This window comes from Schistocerca gregaria, chromosome 4, assembly GCF_023897955.1.
Source record: "Schistocerca gregaria isolate iqSchGreg1 chromosome 4, iqSchGreg1.2, whole genome shotgun sequence".
In the NCBI taxonomy this organism is placed as follows: domain Eukaryota; kingdom Metazoa; phylum Arthropoda; class Insecta; order Orthoptera; family Acrididae; genus Schistocerca; species Schistocerca gregaria.
In genome coordinates, this window is record NC_064923.1 from 25380855 (window position 1) to 25405310 (window position 24456).

The 24456-nt window shown below is 45.7% G+C and overlaps 10 non-coding genes across 10 annotated transcripts; all 10 read left to right on the forward strand.

The window, feature by feature from the left end:
- Positions 1-1305: 1305 nt before the first annotated feature.
- Positions 1306-1377, forward strand: Trnat-agu (transfer RNA threonine (anticodon AGU)). Its single transcript has one exon. It is a non-coding gene; the product is annotated as a tRNA-Thr (tRNA).
- Positions 1378-2827: 1450 nt separating this feature from the next.
- Trnat-agu (transfer RNA threonine (anticodon AGU)) lies at positions 2828-2899 on the forward strand. Its single transcript has one exon. It is a non-coding gene; the product is annotated as a tRNA-Thr (tRNA).
- Positions 2900-5459: 2560 nt separating this feature from the next.
- Trnat-agu (transfer RNA threonine (anticodon AGU)) lies at positions 5460-5531 on the forward strand. Its single transcript has one exon. It is a non-coding gene; the product is annotated as a tRNA-Thr (tRNA).
- Positions 5532-14296: 8765 nt separating this feature from the next.
- Positions 14297-14368, forward strand: Trnat-agu (transfer RNA threonine (anticodon AGU)). The gene has a single exon. It is a non-coding gene; the product is annotated as a tRNA-Thr (tRNA).
- Positions 14369-15824: 1456 nt separating this feature from the next.
- Positions 15825-15896, forward strand: Trnat-agu (transfer RNA threonine (anticodon AGU)). The gene has a single exon. It is a non-coding gene; the product is annotated as a tRNA-Thr (tRNA).
- A 1458-nt stretch (positions 15897-17354) lies between these two features.
- On the forward strand, positions 17355-17426 carry Trnat-agu (transfer RNA threonine (anticodon AGU)). Its single transcript has one exon. It is a non-coding gene; the product is annotated as a tRNA-Thr (tRNA).
- Positions 17427-18867: 1441 nt separating this feature from the next.
- On the forward strand, positions 18868-18939 carry Trnat-agu (transfer RNA threonine (anticodon AGU)). The gene has a single exon. It is a non-coding gene; the product is annotated as a tRNA-Thr (tRNA).
- A 1455-nt stretch (positions 18940-20394) lies between these two features.
- On the forward strand, positions 20395-20466 carry Trnat-agu (transfer RNA threonine (anticodon AGU)). The gene has a single exon. It is a non-coding gene; the product is annotated as a tRNA-Thr (tRNA).
- A 1441-nt stretch (positions 20467-21907) lies between these two features.
- Positions 21908-21979, forward strand: Trnat-agu (transfer RNA threonine (anticodon AGU)). The gene has a single exon. It is a non-coding gene; the product is annotated as a tRNA-Thr (tRNA).
- Positions 21980-23437: 1458 nt separating this feature from the next.
- Trnat-agu (transfer RNA threonine (anticodon AGU)) lies at positions 23438-23509 on the forward strand. Its single transcript has one exon. It is a non-coding gene; the product is annotated as a tRNA-Thr (tRNA).
- Positions 23510-24456: the final 947 nt, after the last annotated feature.

Below are 24456 nucleotides of genomic sequence, written 5' to 3' on the forward strand. Positions count from 1 at the left end.
AGTCTGAAATATATTTTATAGATGTATTTCTCACATATCTCAGAGCCTTCCGCGGTTGTCGTCGTCGTCGTCGTCGTCGTCGTCGTCGTCGTCGTCGTCGTCGTCGTCGCCGCCGCCGCCACTTCTGCAGAAGTAGCAAATGGACATCGTAGCAAATGCGGCGAGGGACGCCCTGCCTTACATTTCCGAATGCACAAAGTGTGTGGTTTAGTTTCCCAGTCTATATTTGGTAGGTCTCGTAGCAGGTTGAATGTATCAAATGGGTGGGAAAGAGCAAGGGGCAGCGTCTGTGTAGAACGAAAACACAACTCCTCAGTGGTGTGAGCGTTTTGAGATGAGTCGTATATAAGTTCCACTTGTTTGTCAGTGACCGTGTGGCCTAATGGATAAGGCGTCGGACTTCGTATCCGAAGATTGCGTGGTTGATTCCTCTCTCGGTCGTGTTTTTCCAGATCTGAAAAAGAAACATACCGTTTTAGTGTAGCACTTGAGCAGTACGAAACCGTGTGAATGTTGCTGTTAACCATTTTCTGCTTGGAGATGCTCTTCAGCTTAAAACACGCACAACAAGACCGGTGTTAACTAGCGAATTGGTTTGCATATTGCCGTCGCCGCGGGTTTTTGACTGGCACTTGCACATCTAAAATAACGTCGGAAAGTAACTCGTTCGGCTTATGAGTCACATCAAGTATGTGTGTTAATTTTGACGAAACTAGCTCTGCAGGTTGTCATGCAATTCTGTTACCTCTCAGAAATGATTATGAAATAAAAGTGAACTACGTGACGAGTGTGACGTTAGGAAAACATTAGGCAACATGGGGAGGTTCTGTATGGGACCAATCAACCCAAACGAGTACTGTGTGACGTGCTAACCGGCATGTACTCACCGAGGCAGCGCGGCTAGCTCAGTCGGTAGAACATAAGGCTCTTAATACGAGGGTCGTGGGTTCGAGCCCCACGTGGGGAGGACCGGAATTTTGTTCCTCTGCAGATGTAACTTACCGTTTTTCTGATTAACGTGATGTAATGGAAATAGCAACTTTAAACTTTGCCTACGTCTCCGTCAGTCGCTACGAAACTGTATTTGAAGGTGAAGGTGATTTTGTAGACATGTGTGAAAGACATGTTCTGAAATGCAAGTGGTGTTATTTGGAGAGCACTTCGTTTACGTGTCAGATGTGTAGGCAAGCAGTAATGGGTCGCCATAGCTGCAAATATTAGACGGTAATATGAAGTGTTGTCAGCTGAAGTCTGATGATCCAGACGACCGTAAGGATGAAGTACGCAAAAGTACCGCTAGGCCGCGCCTCTTTAGCTCAGTGGCAGAGCACTGGTCTAGTAAACCAGGGGTCGTGAGTTCGATCCTCACAGGAGGCAGACGAATTTTGGATATCAGTTGCGCGTCGTGGCCTTATAGCAAACAGTATCTGGGATGACTAACAATTAGCGAGAGGCGTTTTATTAAGAATTACTCTCAGATGTGATTAAGGCGAATGGCGCAGATAAAGCATTTGCCAAAGCGGTACAGCATAAGGTGGGATGGGACAGTCTGAAACATATTTTATAGATGTATTTCTCACATATCTCAGAGCCTTCCGCGGTTGTCGTCGTCGTCGTCGTCGTCGTCGTCGTCGCCGCCGCCACTTCTGCAGAAGTAGCAAATGGACATCGTAGCAAATGCGGCGAGGGACGCCCTGCCTTACATTTCCGAATGCACAAAGTGTGTGGTTTAGTTTCCCTGTCTATATTTGGTAGGTCTCGTAGCAGGTTGAATGTATCAAATGGGTGGGAAAGAGCAAGGGGCAGCGTCTGTGTAGAACGAAAACACAACTCCTCAGTGGTGTGAGCGTTTTGAGATGAGTCGTATATAAGTTCCACTTGTTTGTCAGTGACCGTGTGGCCTAATGGATAAGGCGTCGGACTTCGTATCCGAATATTGCGTGTTTGATTCCTCTCTCGGTCGTGTTTTTCCAGATCTGAAAAAGAAACATACCGTTTTAGTGTAGCACTTGAGCAGTACGGAACCGTGTGAATGTTGCTGTTGACCATTTTCTGCTTGGAGATGCTCTTCAGCTTAAAACACGCACAACAAGACCGGTGTTAACTAGCGAATTGGTTTGCATATTGCCGTCGCCGCGTGTTTTTGACTGGCACTTGCACATCTAAAATAACGTCGGAAAGTAACTCGTTCGGCTTATGAGTCACATCAAGTATGTGTGTTAATTTTGACGAAACTAGCTCTGCAGGTTGTCATGCAATTCTGTTACCTCTCAGAAATGATTATGAAATAAAAGTGAACTACGTGACGAGTGTGACGTTAGGAAAACATTAGGAAACATGGGGAGGTTCTGTATGGGACCAATCAACCCAAACGAGTACTGCGTGACGTGCTAACCGGCATATACTCACCGAGGCAGCGCGGCTAGCTCAGTCGGTAGAACATAATGCTCTTAATCCCAGGGTCGTGGGTTCGAGCCCCACGTGGGGAAGAACGGAATTTTGTTCCTCTGCAGATGTAACTTACCGTTTTTCTGATTAACGTGATGTAATGGAAATAGCAACTTTAAACTTTGCCTACGTCTCCGTCAGTCGCTACGAAACTGTATTTGAAGGTGAAGGTGATTTTGTAGACATGTGTGAAAGACATGTTCTGAAATGCAAGTGGTGTTATTTGGAGAGCACTTCGTTTACGTGTCAGATGTGTAGGCAAGCAGTAATGGGTCGCCATAGCTGCAAATATTAGACGGTAATATGAAGTGTTGTCAGCTGAAGTCTGATGATCCAGACGACCGTAAGGATGAAGTACGCAAAAGTACCGCTAGGCCGCGCCTCTTTAGCTCAGTGGCAGAGCACTGGTCTAGTAAACCAGGGGTCGTGAGTTCGATCCTCACAGGAGGCAGACGAATTTTGGATATCAGTTGCGCGTCGTGGCCTTATAGCAAACAGTATCTGGGATGACTAACAATTAGCGAGAGGCGTTTTATTAAGAATTACTCTCTGATGTGATTAAGGCGAATGGCGCAGATAAAGCATTTGCCAAAGCGGTGCAGCATAAGGTGGGATGGGACAGTCTGAAATATATTTTATAGATGTATTTCTCACATATCTCAGAGCCTTCCGCGGTTGTCGTCGTCGTCGTCGTCGCCGCCGCCGCCACTTCTGCAGAAGTAGCAAACGGACATCGTAGCAAATGCGGCGAGGGACGCCCTGCCTTACATTTCCGAATGCACAAAGTGTGTGGTTTAGTTTCCCAGTCTATATTTGGTAGGTCTCGTAGCAGGTTGAATGTATCAAATGGGTGGGAAAGAGCAAGGGGCAGCGTCTGTGTAGAACGAAAACACAACTCCTCAGTGGTGTGAGCGTTTTGAGATGAGTCGTATATAAGTTCCACTTGTTTGTCAGTGACCGTGTGGCCTAATGGATAAGGCGTCGGACTTCGTATCCGAAGATTGCATGTTTGATTCCTCTCTCGGTCGTGTTTTTCCAGATCTGAAAAAGAGCTCAAAAATGGCTCTGAGCACTATGGGACTTAACTGCTGAGGTCATCAGTTCTGAAAAAGAAACATACCGTTTTAGTGTAGCACTTGAGCAGTACGAAACCGTGTGAACGTTGCTGTTGACCATTTTCTGCTTGGAGATGCTCTTCAGCTTAAAGCACGCACAACAAGACCGGTGTTAACTAGCGAATTGGTTTGCATATTGCCGTCGCCGCGGGTTTTTGACTGGCACTTGCACATCTAAAATAACGTCGGAAAGTAACTCGTTCGGCTTATGAGTCACATCAAGTATGTGTGTTAATTTTGACGAAACTAGCTCTGCAGGTTGTCATGCAATTCTGTTACCTCTCAGAAATGATTATGAAATAAAAGTGAACTACGTGACGAGTGTGACGTTAGGAAAACATTAGGCAACATGGGGAGGTTCTGTATGGGACCAATCAACCCAAACGAGTACTGTGTGACGTGCTAACCGGCATATACTCACCGAGGCAGCGCGGCTAGCTCAGTCGGTAGAACATAAGGCTGTTAATCCCAGGGTCGTGGGTTCGAGCCCCACGTGGGGAGGAACGGAATTTTGTTCCTCTGCAGATGTAACTTACCGTGATTAAGGCGAATGGCGCAGATAAAGCATTTGCCAAAGCGGTACAGCATAAGGTGGGATGGGACAGTCTGAAATATATTTTATAGATGTATTTCTCACATATCTCAGAGCCTTCCGCGGTTGTCGTCGTCGTCGTCGTCGTCGTCGTCGTCGTCGCCGCCGCCGCCGCCGCCACTTTTGCAGAAGTAGCAAATGGACATCGTAGCAAATGCGGCGAGGGACGCCCTGCCTTACATTTCCGAATGCACAAAGTGTGTGGTTTAGTTTCCCAGTCTATATTTGGTAGGTCTCGTAGCAGGTTGAATGTATCAAATGGGTGGGAAAGAGCAAGGGGCAGCGTCTGTGTAGAACGAAAACACAACTCCTCAGTGGTGTGAGCGTTTTGAGATGAGTCGTATATAAGTTCCACTTGTTTGTCAGTGACCGTGTGGCCTAATGGATAAGGCGTCGGACTTCGTATCCGAAGATTGCGTGTTTGATTCCTCTCTCGGTCATGTTTTTCTAGATCTGAAAAAGAAACATACCGTTTTAGTGTAGCACTTGAGCAGTACGAAACCGTGTGAATGTTGCTGTTGACCATTTTCTGCTTGGAGATGCTCTTCAGCTTAAAACACGCACAACAAGACCGGTGTTAACTAGCGAATTGGTTTGCATATTGCCGTCGCCGCGTGTTTTTGACTGGCACTTGCACATCTAAAATAACGTCGGAAAGTAACTCGTTCGGCTTATGAGTCACATCAAGTATGTGTGTTAATTTTGACGAAACTAGCTCTGCAGGTTGTCATGCAATTCTGTTACCTCTCAGAAATGATTATGAAATAAAAGTGAACTACGTGACGAGTGTGACGTTAGGAAAACATTAGGCAACATGGGGAGGTTCTGTATGGGACCAATCAACCCAAACGAGTACTGTGTGACGTGCTAACCGGCATGTACTCACCGAGGCAGCGCGGCTAGCTCAGTCGGTAGAACATAAGGCTCTTAATACCAGGGTCGTGGGTTCGAGCCCCACTTGGGGAGGAACGGAATTTTGTTCCTCTGCGGATGTAACTTACCGTTTTTCTGATTAACGTGATGTAATGGAAATAGCAACTTTAAACTTTGCCTACGTCTCCGTCAGTCGCTACGAAACTGTATTTGAAGGTGAAGGTGATTTTGTAGACATGTGTGAAAGACATGTTCTGAAATGCAAGTGGTGTTAGTTGGAGAGCACTTCCTTTACGTGTCAGATGTGTAGCCAAGCAGTAATGGGTCGCCATAGCTGCAAATATTAGACGGTAATATGAAGTGTTGTCAGCTGAAGTCTGATGATCCAGACGACCGTAAGGATGAAGTACGCAAAAGTACCGCTAGGCCGCGCCTCTTTAGCTCAGTGGCAGAGCACTGGTCTAGTAAACCAGGGGTCGTGAGTTCGATCCTCACAGGAGGCAGACGAATTTTCGATATCAGTTGCGCGTCGTGGCCTTATAGCAAACAGTATCTGGGATGACTAACAATTAGCGAGAGGCGTTTTATTAAGAATTACTCTCAGATGTGATTAAGGCGAATGGCGCAGATAAAGCATTTGCCAAAGCGGTACAGCATAAGGTGGGATGGGGCAGTCTGAAATATATTTTATAGATGTATTTCTCACATATCTCAGAGCCTTCCGCGGTTGTCGTCGTCGTCGTCGTCGCCGCCGCCGCCACTTCTGCAGAAGTAGCAAATGGACATCGTAGCAAATGCGGCGAGGGACGCCCTGCCTTACATTTCCGTATGCACAAAGTGTGTCGTTTAGTTTCCCAGTCTATATTTGGTAGGTCTCGTAGCAGGTTGAATGTATCAAATGGGTGGGAAAGAGCAAGGGGCAGCGTCTGTGTAGAACGAAAACACAACTCCTCAGTGGTGTGAGCGTTTTGAGATGAGTCGTATATAAGTTCCACTTGTTTGTCAGTGACCGTGTGGCCTAATGGATAAGGCGTCGGACTTCGTATCCGAAGATTGCGTGTTTGATTCCTCTCTCGGTCGTGTTTTTCCAGATCTGAAAAAGATACATACCGTTTTAGTGTAGCACTTGAGCAGTACGAAACCGTGTGAACGTTGCTCTGACCATTTTCTGCTTGGAAATGCTCTTGAGCTTGAAACACGCACAACAAGACCGGTGTTAACTAGCGAATTGGTTTGCATATTGCCGTCGCCGCGTGTTTTTGACTGGCACTTGCACATCTAAAATAACGTCGGAAAGTAACTCGTTCGGCTTATGAGTCACATCAAGTATGTGTGTTAATTTTGACGAAACTAGCTCTGCAGGTTGTCATGCAATTCTGTTACCTCTCAGAAATGATTATGAAATAAAAGTGAACTACGTGACGAGTGTGACGTTAGGAAAACATTAGGCAACATGGGAGGTTCTGTATGGGACCAATCAACCCAAACGAGTACTGTGTGACGTGCTAACCGGCATATACTCACCGAGGCAGCGCGGCTAGCTCAGTCGGTAGAACATAAGGCTCTTAATCCCAGGGTCGTGGGTTCGAGCCCCATTGGGGAGGAACGGAATTTTGTTCCTCTGCAGATGTAACTTACCGTTTTTCTGATTAACGTGATGTAATGGAAATAGCAACTTTAAACTTTGCCTACGTCTCCGTCAGTCGCAAGGAAACTGTATTTGAAGGTGAAGGTGATGGTGATTTTGTAGACATGTGTGAAAGACATGTTCTGAAATGCAAGTGGTGTTATTTGGAGAGCACTTCCTTTACGTGTCAGATGTGTAGCCAAGCAGTAATGGGTCGCCATAGCTGCAAATATTAGACGGTAATATGAAGTGTTGTCAGCAGAAGTCTGATGATCCAGACGACAGTAAGGATGAAGTACGCAGAAGTACCGCTAGGCCGCGCCTCTTTAGCTCAGTGGCAGTTGCGAGTCAGCCGCCGAGCGGGACGGACGTGTGGCGGAGCTGGACGTCTGGCTGTAGTAAACATAGGCTGAGTCGCTGCGTTTGAGGTTAGTGGTGCTGCTAAGCCGCTATTCGTGTTGCACTTGTATTCATGAAGTTCTAGAATGAATAGGTCGAATTATTTGAGGAAAGACACAATCAAGTTTACTTTCGATCGAAATTTCGTTCGACCTAAAGCATTTGAAATTAAAGCATGGTTTATCGAAAAAGTATTGATTAACGGTGATGATGTTGTCGGAGTTTATCTCTCGTTTGTGACAAATGCTGTGTATCTGAAGATGAAAAGTCCAGAATTATGTAGTTCCATTGTGGATCGTTGCGGAGGTAGCGTGAAGTTTAATCATTCTGATGGGAATGTGAGTGACGTTGCTGTTAGTCATGCTGGGTACGGGATTCGTACGATCAGAGTGTTTGAGCTCCCTTTTGAAATTCCGCCCGAAGAACTTAATGTTGCCCTTCGGCCTTATGGCAGAATTATTTCCAATGTGGCAGAAAGGTGGTCTGAAGCTCATATGTTTCCTGTCTTGAACGGCGTAAGGCAAATTAAGATTGAATTACAGAAGCATGTCCCCTCTTATCTTAATATTTGTGGGTATCGTGCTTTGATTATCTATGATGGGCAACCGCGGACTTGCGCTTTATGCAATTCCACGGAACACATTCGTGCAGAATGTTCACGGAGGCGTGTCCCGCAGTTACCGCGTGACGAGATGCCGAGCTCCGGCCCTGTTGTTGGTATGAAGTTGTCATACGCTGCCGCTGCTGACTTCCGCAGCCGAGGCGAGTCGGTGCCGCCTGTGCGCGGGGAGCCTGCTGCCTCGCGGGCGGTTGTCGATGATAATCCGGCTTCAAGCTCTAGATTTGCGGATGGTCTGCCGATCAGCTCCGCGCCCCTCGAATCTATGCCGACGCCAACTTTTTCCAACTCTCCCACTGTGGTTGCTCGTTCTTCCGCGGACTCGGCCGAAGATCCCCAGATACCCGCAACGGAGGTTTCCTTGCGTCGTCAGGATTCCCACCAACGTGAGGATATTGCCACTAGCTTCCGAGGAGTGGACGCTCCAGGCATCCACTCTGCGGGAACTATGAACGAAGATAGCAATCTGGACATTGGTTTCACGTTGGCGCCCACAGAAGACACTTGCGTCAAGGAAACCACAACGAGCGATAGTGTAGAATTGGAGACTGGGTTGCTACCAGTGGGAGCCATGGAAAAAGATGCGCCTCCTTCTGCCGTTGTGGAATGCGATACGCGGACTTTTGTCCGAAAAAAGGAACAGGCGACGTCAGACGTATCATCCGGTACTTCTCCTGACAGGTCGCAAACTTCATCTCCTGCTAGATCGCCGAAGAGATCTTCGAAGAAAGGCAAGAAGAGGAGATTGGCACACAAAGCAGCAGAGAGTTTAGCTCCTGCATTGCGGGAAAAGTTAAAACATTTAAGGGATAATGAACGACTACGAGAACAATGCCCAGTAGCACGAGTTAACGAGTGTACTGAAGCGGAGATGAGTCGTGCCGATGCAGATGATCTTCAACAACAACCTCGCGCACCGCTTGGCGTCGCAGGTTTGCAGACCGGCACTACTATGGATTTAGACCGAACTGTCTCAGGAAAAGGACTTGATTGGGCCGATGCCCAAGAAGATCGCACCGACCACGGAATGGAGATGGACCTGACACATGCTAGTGGCATTTAATTTTTTTTTTTTTTAATGTCTATTTTTCTTTCTGACAGACAGAATGGAATGGTACAGACGTGACTCTGCATGGGGTATACTTCATTAGCCAATTTCTTTTACCGGCACCTATGCCAACGGAACTGACATATAATGTGACCACGATCAATATAAATCGGATTCGCAGTGAAACGAAAGTCGCTTCTTTAAAAGATTTCCTTTACCAGTCGGATACTGATATAGCCCTCCTACAGGAATTTAATGTCCACAACTTTTATGTCCCAGGTTTTCAAGAGATTTTAAATATTGCACCGGAAGCCACATGTGGGACTGCGATCCTTGTCAAAGATGGTATTGATGTGAAGGATATCTGTCTGTTAGAAAATGGGAGGGGCATCAGTTGTAAAATTTTTACTACTACTGTTTTAAATGTATATGTCCCCTCTGGTAACAACGCTAGAGATGATAGGGCTAATTTTTTTAAGAACGATATGGTCTATTTACTTAAGGGGAATCCGGCGGAAGCTTTAATCGGTGGTGACTTTAATTGTGTACTTCACAAAAAGGACCAGCGACCAAATTTTAACTTCTCCAGGGAACTGGCGGCTTTGGTGACAAACATGAAGTGGACAGACGTGTGGGAAAGCAAATACCCCACGTTAGTCAAATTTACGTACATCAGTAGTCGCTCGCAAAGCAGAATAGACAGAATATACGTCACAGCAAACCTGGAAAATAAAATCAGTAGTATCGAAGTAATTCCCACTACCTTTTCGGACCATCTCGCAGTGAAATGCAGCATTCGGTTTCAGAAGCAAGGAACGTATTGGGGTCGCCCCTTATGGAAGCTGAATACCCATATGTTGTTCGAGGGTGCCCTATCAAGAACAGTAGCGGAGGTATGGCAGGCTGCTCTACGTATGCGCCATAAATACAGCTCTCGCCTTGCGTGGTGGACCTCATGTGCTAAAAAGAAATTGAGATCATCCCTAATAGCTTACGGGAGGGAGCGAGCGATGTGGTCTCGCAATACCGTTGAATTTTACTATACATGCTTAAGGGAACTATCAGCTCAGCAGATGACTGATGAGGTTTTCATTGAAATAAAGAAGATCAAGGCTCACCTCATAAGTCTCAAGCGACAACAGCTGGAGGGTTTAAAAATTAAATCTCGTGTCCCGACAACGGTGGAGGACGAAAACGCATCGCTGTACCACTTACTCGAACATGAAAGAAATAGAAGACGAGCGTTTATTGCTTGTCTTAGAGTGGGCGATAACCGGGTGCTGACGGAACACTCTGACATTTTAAATGCAGTTTATGGATTTTATCGTACGTTATATACTGATACCCGGTATAATCTAGACTGTGCGAACGATTTGCTACGAACTACAGGTATCGACAACGTTATCAATGACGAGGACAATGTGTCCCTTACCACTGCGATCACATGTGAGGAGGTGTTTGATATACTTAAATATTCGCCTACCCGTAAGTCCCCAGGGCCTGATGGCTTGCCTGTAGAGTTTTATTGTAAATTTTGGCCTCTCATCGGTAATCAATTCACAGAAGTGATAAATGAAGTGTTGCAAGGTGTTACTGTTCCACGCGAGTTCAAAGAAAGCGTAACTGTGCTAATACCAAAGGGAAGGAACGCGACAGTTAAAGATCTCAATCAATTGAGACCAATATGTTTGATGAACTCGGATTATAAAATAATTGCACGTGTACTGAAGGAAAGACTGAGACCTCTAATGGAGAAGATCATAGGTGACCACCAAACCTGTCTCTCGGGGCGGAATATTTTTAAAACTGTTTGTGAATATAGGGATGTCTCTGCAATTTTTGCAACGTCATCCTCACCAGGAGGCCTTGCCTTTATCGACTTCTCAAAGGCTTTTGACAGGGTCAACCACTTATTTTTGTTCAGAACGTTGACCTATGTGGGTTTTAGTCAACATTTTGTGCAAGTTTTAATTAACATTGTTGAAGGCATCCAAACACAAGTGTCTGTAAATGGGCATTTCACTCCACCCATTGAAATTCGCAACGGCGTCCCGCAGGGAAGTCCTTTGTCAATGCTCCTGTATGTTGTTGCACTGGAGCCTTTACTAAGGAGACTCGATGTCGATCTTGAGGGCATCACGATATCTGGCGTTAACAACGTCACCAATGCATATGCTGATGACGTTGGAGTGGTTATTCGTAGTAACGAAGATTTAGAGAAATTAACTACGAATATTCAGATCTTTTGTGAAGCTACAGGCGCTAGGGTTAACGAGGTGAAGAGTTCGTTTTTAAATCTTAAAGGTCTTCAAGATGTCCGTTTGGAATGGGCACGCTCCGTCGATCGTCACACCGCTCTGGGTGTCACCTTTTACCGATGTCCGCTTCAGACCATGACCTACAATTGGAAGAAAGTACTGGATACAATCAGAGGAGCCACAATACTCAATCAGACCAGACATCTGAACATTAAACAACGAATCAGAATAATTAATTGTTCCATTTTATCAAAAGCTATATATATAGGTCAAATATTGCCAGTTTCGAAACCCATTGCCAAACGTATAATGAGTATCATTTGCCGATTTATATGGACAGGGAATATTTTTAGAGTAGCAGTCGATACAGTTACGTTACCTTCCGCTGAAGGTGGCCTAGGTTTAACAGATATATGGCGGAAGACTACGGCGTTATATATAAAGAGGACCCTACAAATTATAGACAAACATCCACATAGTATTACAGCCAGGCTGTATCGACTCCTACAGCCAGAAAATTTACGTCCACCCATAAATATATGCGGAATTAATTATAAATTGAAATATATTCGCCAGTTCTTTTTAGAGATTAGCTACATGGACAGTATTGTCACGAATCCACAATCAAGGAATTGCAGGAAATTAATGGAACTCTTAACAACGAAAGAACATGTCAACAAAATGGAGTGCAGATATCCCGACAAAGACTGGAAAAGAATTTGGAAAAATATTAGTAATCGTGAACTGTCTTCCGACATTCAGGCAACCTGGTACCGAGTTGTTAATAACGTAGTTTCCACTAACGAAAAGTTGCACTCCATTGGTCTTAGTGACACGATTGTGTGCACCCGATGTGACGCAGTTGACACATTGATCCACCGCTTTCTCTGTGGCGGATACGCCGAAATATGGAGGGGACTCCAACGGCGGGTAGCCTTTATAACCAGAACTGTTAGTACTGAGATCAATGTTGAAAAATTACTCTTCCCCGATGGTGTTTTCTTCCCTGTCCAGAAAACCAATGCTGTGTTGTGGTTGTTTGGCAATTATGTACATTACGTTATATCTGAACACGGCAATGACCGTGTTTTAGAATACGAATTATACGAACGAGCAAAATATTATCAGATATGTACGCACAGGGACCACAAAAAAACTTTTGGTAACATGTTACACATTCTGTTTCAGAGACAAGGGATTGGATAAACATCTTAATAGCCCTCGTCTACGAAAAATGTAGTCACAGGCCAAAGTAGGGGATCGCTGTTGAGGGTGAAGTACGGTGGGGACTTCGTGTGCCCCAGGGCCGCTACGGTAGCCGTGAAGGCCTCGGACAGAACCCCGAAACGGCACTGCGGCTTCACACTTACTGCTGGATGAACCCCATATCTCCAGCAACTACTTTCATCTATGATGATTTTCCAGGATCTCGGTAATATCGGAAGGTGGTTTCGTTGCACACAATGCAGTGGAAGCTTCTTGCACGTGTTCCTCAGTTACAATCTTTCTATTTTTGTTTCATTTTTTCAGTATGAAGCAAGAGTGACAATTTATTAATTCCCAAGAAGCCTTAATTTTTCAATTTTCAGTTCTACGGAGGAGAAGCCTCACATGGCGAAGAAGCCAAACATCATTTCATTTCCCTAACTGTCACAGTAAATTTGAAAAAAAATCAGTCGATATAGCATAGAAGCTCGCCCAAGAAGGCATAAAAGGAGAGCGAATGGATGGGCTGTGTGGGGAGAAGGGAGGCCCAAAAAAAAAAAAAGAAAAAAGAAAAAAAAAAAAAAAGTGGCAGAGCACTGGTCTAGTAAACCAGGGGTCGTGAGTTCGATCCTCACAGGAGGCAGACGAATTTTGGATATCAGTTGCGCGTCGTGGCCTTATAGCAAACAGTATCTGGGATGACTAACAATTAGCGAGAGGCGTTTTATTAAGAATTACTCTCAGATGTGATTAAGGCGAATGGCGCAGATAAAGCATTTGCCAAAGCGGTACAGCATAAGGTGGGATGGGACAGACTGAAATATATTTTATAGATGTATTTCTCACATATCTCAGAGCCTTCCGCGGTCGTCGTCGTCGTCGTCGTCGTCGTCGTCGTCGTCGTCGTCGTCGTCGCCGCCGCCGCCACTTCTGCAGAAGTAGCAAATGGACATCGTAGCAAATGCGGCGAGGGACGCCCTGCCTTACATTTCCGAATGCACAAAGTGTGTGGTTTAGTTTCCCAGTCTATATTTGGTAGGTCTCGTAGCAGGTTGAATGTATCAAATGGGTGGGAAAGAGCAAGGGGCAGCGTCTGTGTAGAACGAAAACACAACTCCTCAGTGGTGTGAGCGTTTTGAGATGAGTCGTATATAAGTTCCACTTGTTTGTCAGTGACCGTGTGGCCTAATGGATAAGGCGTCGGACTTCGTATCCGAAGATTGCGTGTTTGATTCCTCCCTCGGTCGTGTTTTTCCAGATCTGAAAAAGAAACATACCGTTTTAGTGTAGCACTTGAGCAGTACGAAACCGTGTGAATGTTGCTGTTGACCATTTTCTGCTTGGAGATGCTCTTCAGCTTAAAACACGCACAACAAGACCGGTGTTAACTAGCGAATTGGTTTGCATATTGCCGTCGCCGCGGGTTTTTGACTGGCACTTGCACATCTAAAATAACGTCGGAAAGTAACTCGTTCGGCTTATGAGTCACATCAAGTATGTGTGTTAATTTTGACGAAACTAGCTCTGCAGGTTGTCATGCAATTCTGTTACCTCTCAGAAATGATTATGAAATAAAAGTGAACTACGTGACGAGTGTGACGTTAGGAAAACATTAGGCAACATGGGGAGGTTCTGTATGGGACCAATGAACCCAAACGAGTACTGTGTGACGTGCTAACCGGCATGTACTCACCGAGGCAGCGCGGCTAGCTCAGTCGGTAGAACATAAGGCTCTTAATACCAGGGTCGTGGGTTCGAGCCCCACGTGGGGAGGAACGGAATTTTGTTCCTCTGCAGATGTAACTTACCGTTTTTCTGATTAACGTGATGTAATGGAAATAGCAACTTTAAACTTTGCCTACGTCTCCGTCAGTCGCTACGAAACTGTATTTGAAGGTGAAGGTGATTTTGTAGACATGTGTGAAAGACATGTTCTGAAATGCAAGTGGTGTTATTTGGAGAGCACTTCGTTTACGTGTCAGATGTGTAGGCAAGCAGTAATGGGTCGCCATAGCTGCAAATATTAGACGGTAATATGAAGTGTTGTCAGCTGAAGTCTGATGATCCAGACGACCGTAAGGATGAAGTACGCAAAAGTACCGCTAGGCCGCGCCTCTTTAGCTCAGTGGCAGAGCACTGGTCTAGTAAACCAGGGGTCGTGAGTTCGATCCTCACAGGAGGCAGACGAATTTTGGATATCAGTTGCGCGTCGTGGCCTTATAGCAAACAGTATCTGGGATGACTAACAATTAGCGAGAGGCGTTTTATTAAGAATTACTCTCAGATGTGATTAAGGCGAATGGCGCAGATAAAGCATTTGCCAAAGCGGTACAGCATAAGGTGGGATGGGACAGTCTGAAATATATTTTATAGATGTATTTCTCACATATCTCAGAGCCTTCCGCGGTTGTCGTCGTCGTCGTCGTCGTCGTCGTCGTCGTCGCCGCCGCCGCCACTTCTGCAGAAGTAGCAAATGGACATCGTAGCAAATGCGGCGAGGGACGCCCTGCCTTACATTTCCGAATGCACAAAGTGTGTGGTTTAGTTTCCCAGTCTATATTTGGTAGGTCTCGTAGCAGGTTGAATGTATCAAATGGGTGGGAAAGAGCAAGGGGCAGCGTCTGTGTAGAACGAAAACACAACTCCTCAGTGGTGTGAGCGTTTTGAGATGAGTCGTATATAAGTTCCACTTGTTTGTCAGTGACCGTGTGGCCTAATGGATAAGGCGTCGGACTTCGTATCCGAAGATTGCGTGTTTGATTCCTCTCTCGGTCGTGTTTTTCCAGATCTGAAAAAGAAACATACCGTTTTAGTGTAGCACTTGAGCAGTACGAAACCGTGTGAATGTTGCTGTTGACCATTTTCTGCTTGGAGATGCTCTTCAGCTTAAAACACGCACAACAAGACCGGTGTTAACTAGCGAATTGGTTTGCATATTGCCGTCGCCGCGTGTTTTTGACTGGCACTTGCACATCTAAAATAACGTCGGAAAGTAACTCGTTCGGCTTATGAGTCACATCAAGTATGTGTGTTAATTTTGACGAAACTAGCTCTGCAGGTTGTCATGCAATTCTGTTACCTCTCAGAAATGATTATGAAATAAAAGTGAACTACGTGACGAGTGTGACGTTAGGAAAACATTAGGCAACATGGGGAGGTTCTGTATGGGACCAATCAACCCAAACGAGTACTGTGTGACGTGCTAACCGGCACATACTCACCGAGGCAGCGCGGCTAGCTCAGTCGGTAGAACATAAGGCTCTTAATCCCAGGGTCGTGGGTTGGAGCCCCACGTGGGGAGGAACGGAATTTTGTTCCTCTGCAGATGTAACTTACCGTTTTTCTCATTAACGTGATGTAATGGAAATAGCAACTTTAAACTTTGCCTACGTCTCCGTCAGTCGCTACGAAACTGTATTTGAAGGTGAAGGTGATTTTGTAGACATGTGTGAAAGACATGTTCTGAAATGCAAGTGGTGTTATTTGGAGAGCACTTCGTTTACGTGTCAGATGTGTAGCCAAGCAGTAATGGGTCGCCATAGCTGCAAATATTAGACGGTAATATGAAGTGTTGTTAGCTGAAGTCTGATGATCCAGACGACCGTAAGGATGAAGTACGCAAAAGTACCGCTAGGCCGCGCCTCTTTAGCTCAGTGGCAGAGCACTGGTCTAGTAAACCAGGGGTCGTGAGTTCGATCCTCACAGGAGGCAGACGAATTTTGGATATCAGTTGCGCGTTGTGGCCTTATAGCAAACAGTATCTGGGATGACTAACAATTAGCGAGAGGCGTTTTATTAAGAATTACTCTCAGATGTGATTAAGGCGAATGGCGCAGATAAAGCATTTGCCAAAGCGGTACAGCATAAGGTGGGATGGGACAGTCTGAAATATATTTTATAGATGTATTTCTCACATATCTCAGAGCCTTCCGCGGTTGTCGTCGTCGTCGTAGTCGTCGTCGTCGTCGCCGCCGCCGCCACTTCTGCAGAAGTAGCAAATGGACATCGTAGCAAATGCGGCGAGGGACGCCCTGCCTTACATTTCCGAATGCACAAAGTGTGTGGTTTAGTTTCCCAGTCTATATTTGGTAGGTCTCGTAGCAGGTTGAATGTATCAAATGGGTGGGAAAGAGCAAGGGGCAGCGTCTGTGTAGAACGAAAACACAACTCCTCAGTGGTGTGAGCGTTTTGAGATGAGTCGTATATAAGTTCCACTTGTTTGTCAGTGACCGTGTTGCCTAATGGATAAGGCGTCGGACTTCGTATCCGAAGATTGCGTGTTTGATTCCTCTCTCGGTCGTGTTTTTCCAGATCTGAAAAAGAAACATACCGTTTTAGTGTAGCACTTGAGCAGTACGAAACCGTGTGAATGTTGCTGTTGACCATTTTCTGCTTGGAGATGCTCTTCAGCTTAAAACACGCACAACAAGACCGGTGTTAACTAGCGAATTGGTTTGCATATTGCCGTCGCCGCGTGTTTTTGACTGGCACTTGCACATCTAAAATAACGTCGGAAAGTAACTCGTTCGGCTTATGAGTCACATCAAGTATGTGTGTTAATTTTGACGAAACTAGCTCTGTAGGTTGTCATGCAATTCTGTTACCTCTCAGAAATGATTATGAAATAAAAGTGAACTACGTGACGAGTGTGACGTTAGGAAAACATTAGGCAACATGGGGAGGTTCTGTATGGGACCAATCAACCCAAACGAGTACTGTGTGACGTGCTAACCGGCACATACTCACCGAGGCAGCGCGGCTAGCTCAGTCGGTAGAACATAAGGGTCTTAATCCCAGGGTCGTGGGTTCGAGCCCCACGTGGGGAGGAACGGAAATTGTTCCTCTGCAGATGTAACTGAACGTTTTTCTGATTAACGTGATGTAATGGAAATAGCAACTTTAAACTTTGCCTACGTCTCCGTCAGTCGCAAGGAAACTGTATTTGAAGGTGAAGGTGATGGTGATTTTGTAGACATGTGTGAAAGACATGTTCTGAAATGCAAGTGGTGTTATTTGGAGAGCACTTCGTTTACGTGTCAGATGTGTAGCCAAGCAGTAATGGGTCGCCATAGCTGCAAATATTAGACGGTAATATGAAGTGTTGTCAGCAGAAGTCTGATGATCCAGACGACAGTAAGGATGAAGTACGCAAAAGTACCGCTAGGCCGCGCCTCTTTAGCTCAGTGGCAGAGCACTGGTCTAGTAAACCAGGGTTCGTGAGTTCGATCCTCACAGGAGGCAGACGAATTTTGGATATCAGTTGCGCGTCGTGGCCTTATAGCAAACAGTATCTGGGATGACTAACAATTAGCGAGAGGCGTTTTATTAAGAATTACTCTCAGATGTGATTAAGGCGAATGGCGCAGATAAAGCATTTGCCAAAGCGGTACAGCATAAGGTGGGATGGGACAGTCTGAAATATATTTTATAGATGTATTTCTCACATATCTCAGAGCCTTCCGCGGTTGTCGTCGTCGTCGTCGTCGTCGCCACCGCCACTTCTGCAGAAGTAGCAAATGGACATCGTAGCAAATGCGGCGAGGGACGCCCTGCCTTACATTTCCGAATGCACAAAGTGTGTGGTTTAGTTTCCCAGTCTATATTTGGTAGGTCTCGTAGCAGGTTGAATGTATCAAATGGGTGGGAAAGAGCAAGGGGCAGCGTCTGTGTAGAACGAAAACACAACTCCTCAGTGGTGTGAGCGTTTTGAGATGAGTCGTATATAAGTTCCACTTGTTTGTCAGTGACCGTGTGGCCTAATGGATAAGGCGTCGGACTTCGTATCCGAAGATTGCGTGTTTGATTCCTCTCTCGGTCGTGTTTTTCCAGATATGAAAAAGAAACATACCGTTTTAGTGTAGCACTTGAGCAGTACGAAACCGAGTGAATGTTGCTGTTGACCATTTTCTGCTTGGAGATGCTCTTCAGCTTAAAACACGCACAACAATACCGGTGTTAACTAGCGAATTGGTTTGCATATTGCCGTCGCCGCGTGTTTTTGACTGGCACTTGCACATCTAAAATAACGTCGGAAAGTAACTCGTTCGGCTTATGAGTCACATCAAGTATGTGTGTTAATTTTGACGAAACTAGCTCTGCAGGTTGTCATGCAATTCTGTTACCTCTCAGAAATGATTATGAAATAAAAGTGAACTACGTGACGAGTGTGACGTTAGGAAAACATTAGGCAACATGGGGAGGTTCTGTATGGGACCAATCAACCCAAACGAGTACTGTGTGACGTGCTAACCGGCACATACTCAACGAGGCAGCGCGGCTAGCTCAGTCGGTAGAACATAAGGCTCTTAATCCCAGGGTCGTGGGTTGGAGCCCCACGTGGGGAGGAACGGAATTTTGTTCCTCTGCAGATGTAACTTACCGTTTTTCTCATTAACGTGATGTAATGGAAATAGCAACTTTAAACTTTGCCTACGTCTCCGTCAGTCGCAAGGAAACTGTATTTGAAGGTGAAGGTGATTTTGTAGACATGTATGAAAGACATGTTCTGAAATGCAAGTGGTGTTATTTGGAGAGCACTTCCTTTACGTGTCAGATGTGTAGCCAAGCAGTAATGGGTCGCCATAGCTGCAAATATTAGACGGTAATATGAAGTGTTGTCAGCTGAAGTCTGATGATCCAGACGACCGTAAGGATGAAGTACGCAAAAGTACCACTAGGCCGCGCCTCTTTAGCTCAGTGGCAGAGCACTGGTCTAGTAAACCAGGGGTCGTGAGTTCGATCCTCACAGGAGGCAGACGAATTTTGGATATCAGTTGCGCGTTGTGGCCTTATAGCAAACAGTATGTGGGATTACTAACAATTAGCGAGAGGCGTTTTATTAAGAATTACTCTCAGATGTGATTAAGGCGAATGGCGCAGATAAAGCATTTGCCAAAGCGGTACAGCATAAGGTGGGATGGGACAGTCTGAAACATATTTTATAGATGTATTTCTCACATATCTCAGAGCCTTCCGCGGTTGTCGTCGTCGTCGTCGTCGTCGTCGTCGTCGCCGCCGCCACTTCTGCAGAAGTAGCAAATGGACATCGTAGCAAATGCGGCGAGGGACGCCCTGCCTTACATTTCCGAATGCACAAAGTGTGTGGTTTAGTTTCCCAGTCTATATTTGGTAGGTCTCGTAGCAGGTTGAATGTATCAAATGGGTGGGAAAGAGCAAGGGGCAGCGTCTGTGTAGAACGAAAACACAACTCCTCAGTGGTGTGAGCGTTTTGAGATGAGTCGTATATAAGTTCCACTTGTTTGTCAGTGACCGTGTTGCCTAATGGATAAGGCGTCGGACTTCGTATCCGAAGATTGCGTGTTTGATTCCTCTCTCGGTCGTGTTTTTCCAGATCTGAAAAAGAAACATACCGTTTTAGTGTAGCACTTGAGCAGTACGAAACCGTGTGAATGTTGCTGTTGACCATTTTCTGCTTGGAGATGCTCTTCAGCTTAAAACACGCACAACAAGACCGGTGTTAACTAGCGAATTGGTTTGCATATTGCCGTCGCCGCGTGTTTTTGACTGGCACTTGCACATCTAAAATAACGTCGGAAAGTAACTCGTTCGGCTTATGAGTCACATCAAGTATGTGTGTTAATTTTGACGAAACTAGCTCTGTAGGTTGTCATGCAATTCTGTTACCTCTCAGAAATGATTATGAAATAAAAGTGAACTACGTGACGAGTGTGACGTTAGGAAAACATTAGGCAACATGGGGAGGTTCTGTATGGGACCAATCAACCCAAACGAGTACTGTGTGACGTGCTAACCGGCACATACTCACCGAGGCAGCGCGGCTAGCTCAGTCGGTAGAACATAAGGGTCTTAATCCCAGGGTCGTGGGTTCGAGCCCCACGTGGGGAGGAACGGAAATTGTTCCTCTGCAGATGTAACTGAACGTTTTTCTGATTAACGTGATGTAATGGAAATAGCAACTTTAAACTTTGCCTACGTCTCCGTCAGTCGCAAGGAAACTGTATTTGAAGGTGAAGGTGATGGTGATTTTGTAGACATGTGTGAAAGACATGTTCTGAAATGCAAGTGGTGTTATTTGGAGAGCACTTCGTTTACGTGTCAGATGTGTAGCCAAGCAGTAATGGGTCGCCATAGCTGCAAATATTAGACGGTAATATGAAGTGTTGTCAGCAGAAGTCTGATGATCCAGACGACAGTAAGGATGAAGTACGCAAAAGTACCGCTAGGCCGCGCCTCTTTAGCTCAGTGGCAGAGCACTGGTCTAGTAAACCAGGGTTCGTGAGTTCGATCCTCACAGGAGGCAGACGAATTTTGGATATCAGTTGCGCGTCGTGGCCTTATAGCAAACAGTATCTGGGATGACTAACAATTAGCGAGAGGCGTTTTATTAAGAATTACTCTCAGATGTGATTAAGGCGAATGGCGCAGATAAAGCATTTGCCAAAGCGGTACAGCATAAGGTGGGATGGGACAGTCTGAAATATATTTTATAGATGTATTTCTCACATATCTCAGAGCCTTCCGCGGTTGTCGTCGTCGTCGTCGTCGTCGCCACCGCCACTTCTGCAGAAGTAGCAAATGGACATCGTAGCAAATGCGGCGAGGGACGCCCTGCCTTACATTTCCGAATGCACAAAGTGTGTGGTTTAGTTTCCCAGTCTATATTTGGTAGGTCTCGTAGCAGGTTGAATGTATCAAATGGGTGGGAAAGAGCAAGGGGCAGCGTCTGTGTAGAACGAAAACACAACTCCTCAGTGGTGTGAGCGTTTTGAGATGAGTCGTATATAAGTTCCACTTGTTTGTCAGTGACCGTGTGGCCTAATGGATAAGGCGTCGGACTTCGTATCCGAAGATTGCGTGTTTGATTCCTCTCTCGGTCGTGTTTTTCCAGATATGAAAAAGAAACATACCGTTTTAGTGTAGCACTTGAGCAGTACGAAACCGAGTGAATGTTGCTGTTGACCATTTTCTGCTTGGAGATGCTCTTCAGCTTAAAACACGCACAACAATACCGGTGTTAACTAGCGAATTGGTTTGCATATTGCCGTCGCCGCGTGTTTTTGACTGGCACTTGCACATCTAAAATAACGTCGGAAAGTAACTCGTTCGGCTTATGAGTCACATCAAGTATGTGTGTTAATTTTGACGAAACTAGCTCTGCAGGTTGTCATGCAATTCTGTTACCTCTCAGAAATGATTATGAAATAAAAGTGAACTACGTGACGAGTGTGACGTTAGGAAAACATTAGGCAACATGGGGAGGTTCTGTATGGGACCAATCAACCCAAACGAGTACTGTGTGACGTGCTAACCGGCACATACTCAACGAGGCAGCGCGGCTAGCTCAGTCGGTAGAACATAAGGCTCTTAATCCCAGGGTCGTGGGTTGGAGCCCCACGTGGGGAGGAACGGAATTTTGTTCCTCTGCAGATGTAACTTACCGTTTTTCTCATTAACGTGATGTAATGGAAATAGCAACTTTAAACTTTGCCTACGTCTCCGTCAGTCGCAAGGAAACTGTATTTGAAGGTGAAGGTGATTTTGTAGACATGTATGAAAGACATGTTCTGAAATGCAAGTGGTGTTATTTGGAGAGCACTTCCTTTACGTGTCAGATGTGTAGCCAAGCAGTAATGGGTCGCCATAGCTGCAAATATTAGACGGTAATATGAAGTGTTGTCAGCTGAAGTCTGATGATCCAGACGACCGTAAGGATGAAGTACGCAAAAGTACCACTAGGCCGCGCCTCTTTAGCTCAGTGGCAGAGCACTGGTCTAGTAAACCAGGGGTCGTGAGTTCGATCCTCACAGGAGGCAGACGAATTTTGGATATCAGTTGCGCGTTGTGGCCTTATAGCAAACAGTATGTGGGATTACTAACAATTAGCGAGAGGCGTTTTATTAAGAATTACTCTCAGATGTGATTAAGGCGAATGGCGCAGATAAAGCATTTGCCAAAGCGGTACAGCATAAGGTGGGATGGGCAGTCTGAAATATATTTTATAGATGTATTTCTCACATATCTCAGAGCCTTCCGCGGTTGTCGTCGTCGTCGTCGTCGTCGTCGTCGTCGTCGCCGCCGCCGCCGCCACTTCTGCAGAAGTAGCAAATGGACATCGTAGCAAATGCGGCGAGGGACGCCCTGCCTTACATTTCCGAATGCACAAAGTGTGTGGTTTAGTTTCCCAGTCTATATTTGGTAGGTCTCGTAGCAGGTTGAATGTATCAAATGGGTGGGAAAGGGCAAGGGGCAGCGTCTGTGTAGAACGAAAACACAACTCCTCAGTGGTGTGAGCGTTTTGAGATGAGTCGTATATAAGTTCCACTTGTTTGTCAGTGACCATGTGGCCTAATGGATAAGGCGTCGGACTTCGTATCCGAAGATTGCGTGTTTGATTCCTCTCTCGGTCGTGTTTTTCCAGATCTGAAAAAGAAACATACCGTTTTAGTGTAGCACTTGAGCAGTACGAAACCGTGTGAATGTTGCTGTTGACCATTTTCTGCTTGGAGATGCTCTTCAGCTTAAAACACGCACAACAAGACCGGTGTTAACTAGCGAATTGGTTTGCATATTGCCGTCGCCGCGTGTTTTTGACTGGCACTTGCACATCTAAAATAACGTCGGAAAGTAACTCGTTCGGCTTATGAGTCACATCAAGTATGTGTGTTAATTTTGACGAAACTAGCTCTGCAGGTTGTCATGCAATTCTGTTACCTCTCAGAAATGATTATGAAATAAAAGTGAACTACGTGACGAGTGTGATGTTAGGAAAACATTACGCAACATGGGGAGGTTCTGTATGGGACCAATCAACCCAAACGAGTACTGTGTGACGTGCTAACCGGCATGTACTCACCGAGGCAGCGCGGCTAGCTCAGTCGGTAGAACATAAGGCTCTTAATCCCAGGGTCGTGGGTTCGAGCCCCACGTGGGGAGGAACGGAATTTTGTTCCTCTGCAGATGTAACTTACCGTTTTTCTGATTAACGTGATGTAATGGAAATAGCAACTTTAAACTTTGCCTACGTCTCCGTCAGTCGCTACGAAACTGTATTTGAAGGTGAAGTTGATTTTGTAGACATGTGTGAAAGACATGTTCTGAAATGCAAGTGGTGTTAGTTGGAGAGCACTTCGTTTACGTGTCAGATGTGTAGGCAAGCAGTAATGGGTCGCCATAGCTGCAAATATTAGACGGTAATATGAAGTGTTGTCAGCTGAAGTCTGATGATCCAGACGACCGTAAGGATGAAGTACGCAAAAGTACCGCTAGGCCGCGCCTCTTTAGCTCAGTGGCAGAGCACTGGTCTAGTAAACCAGGGGTCGTGAGTTCGATCCTCACAGGAGGCAGACGAATTTTGGATATCAGTTGCGCGTCGTGGCCTTATAGCAAACAGTATCTGGGATGACTAACAATTAGCGAGAGGCGTTTTATTAAGAATTACTCTCAGATGTGATTATGGCGAATGGCGCAGATAAAGCATTTGCCAAAGCGGTACAGCATAAGGTGGGATGGGACAGTCTGAAATATATTTTATAGATGTATTTCTCACATATCTCAGAGCATTCCGCGGTTGTCGTCGTCGTCGTCGTCGTCGTCGTCGTCGTCGTCGCCACTTCTGCAGAAGTAGCAAATGGACATCGTAGCAAATGCGGCGAGGGACGCCCTGCCTTACATTTCCGAATGCACAAAGTGTGTGGTTTAGTTTCCCAGTCTATATTTGGTAGGTCTCGTAGCAGGTTGAATGTATCAAATGGGTGGGAAAGAGCAAGGGGCAGCGTCTGTGTAGAACGAAAACACAACTCCTCAGTGGTGTGAGCGTTTTGAGATGAGTCGTGTATAAGTTCCACTTGTTTGTCAGTGACCGTGTGGTCTAATGGATAAGGCGTCGGACTTCGTATCCGAAGATTGCGTGTTTGATTCCTCTCTCGGTCGTGTTTTTCCAGATCTGAAAAAGAAACATACCGTTTTAGTGTAGCACTTGAGCAGTACGAAACCGTGTGAATGTTGCTGTTGACCATTTTCTGCTTGGAGATGCTCTTCAGCTTAAAACACGCACAACAAGACCGGTGTTAACTAGCGAATTGGTTTGCATATTGCCGTCGCCGCGTGTTTTTGACTGGCACTTGCACATCTAAAATAACGTCGGAAAGTAACTCGTTCGGCTTATGAGTCACATCAAGTATGTGTGTTAATTTTGACGAAACTAGCTCTGCAGGTTGTCATGCAATTCTGTTACCTCTCAGAAATGATTATGAAATAAAAGTGAACTACGTGACGAGTGTGATGTTAGGAA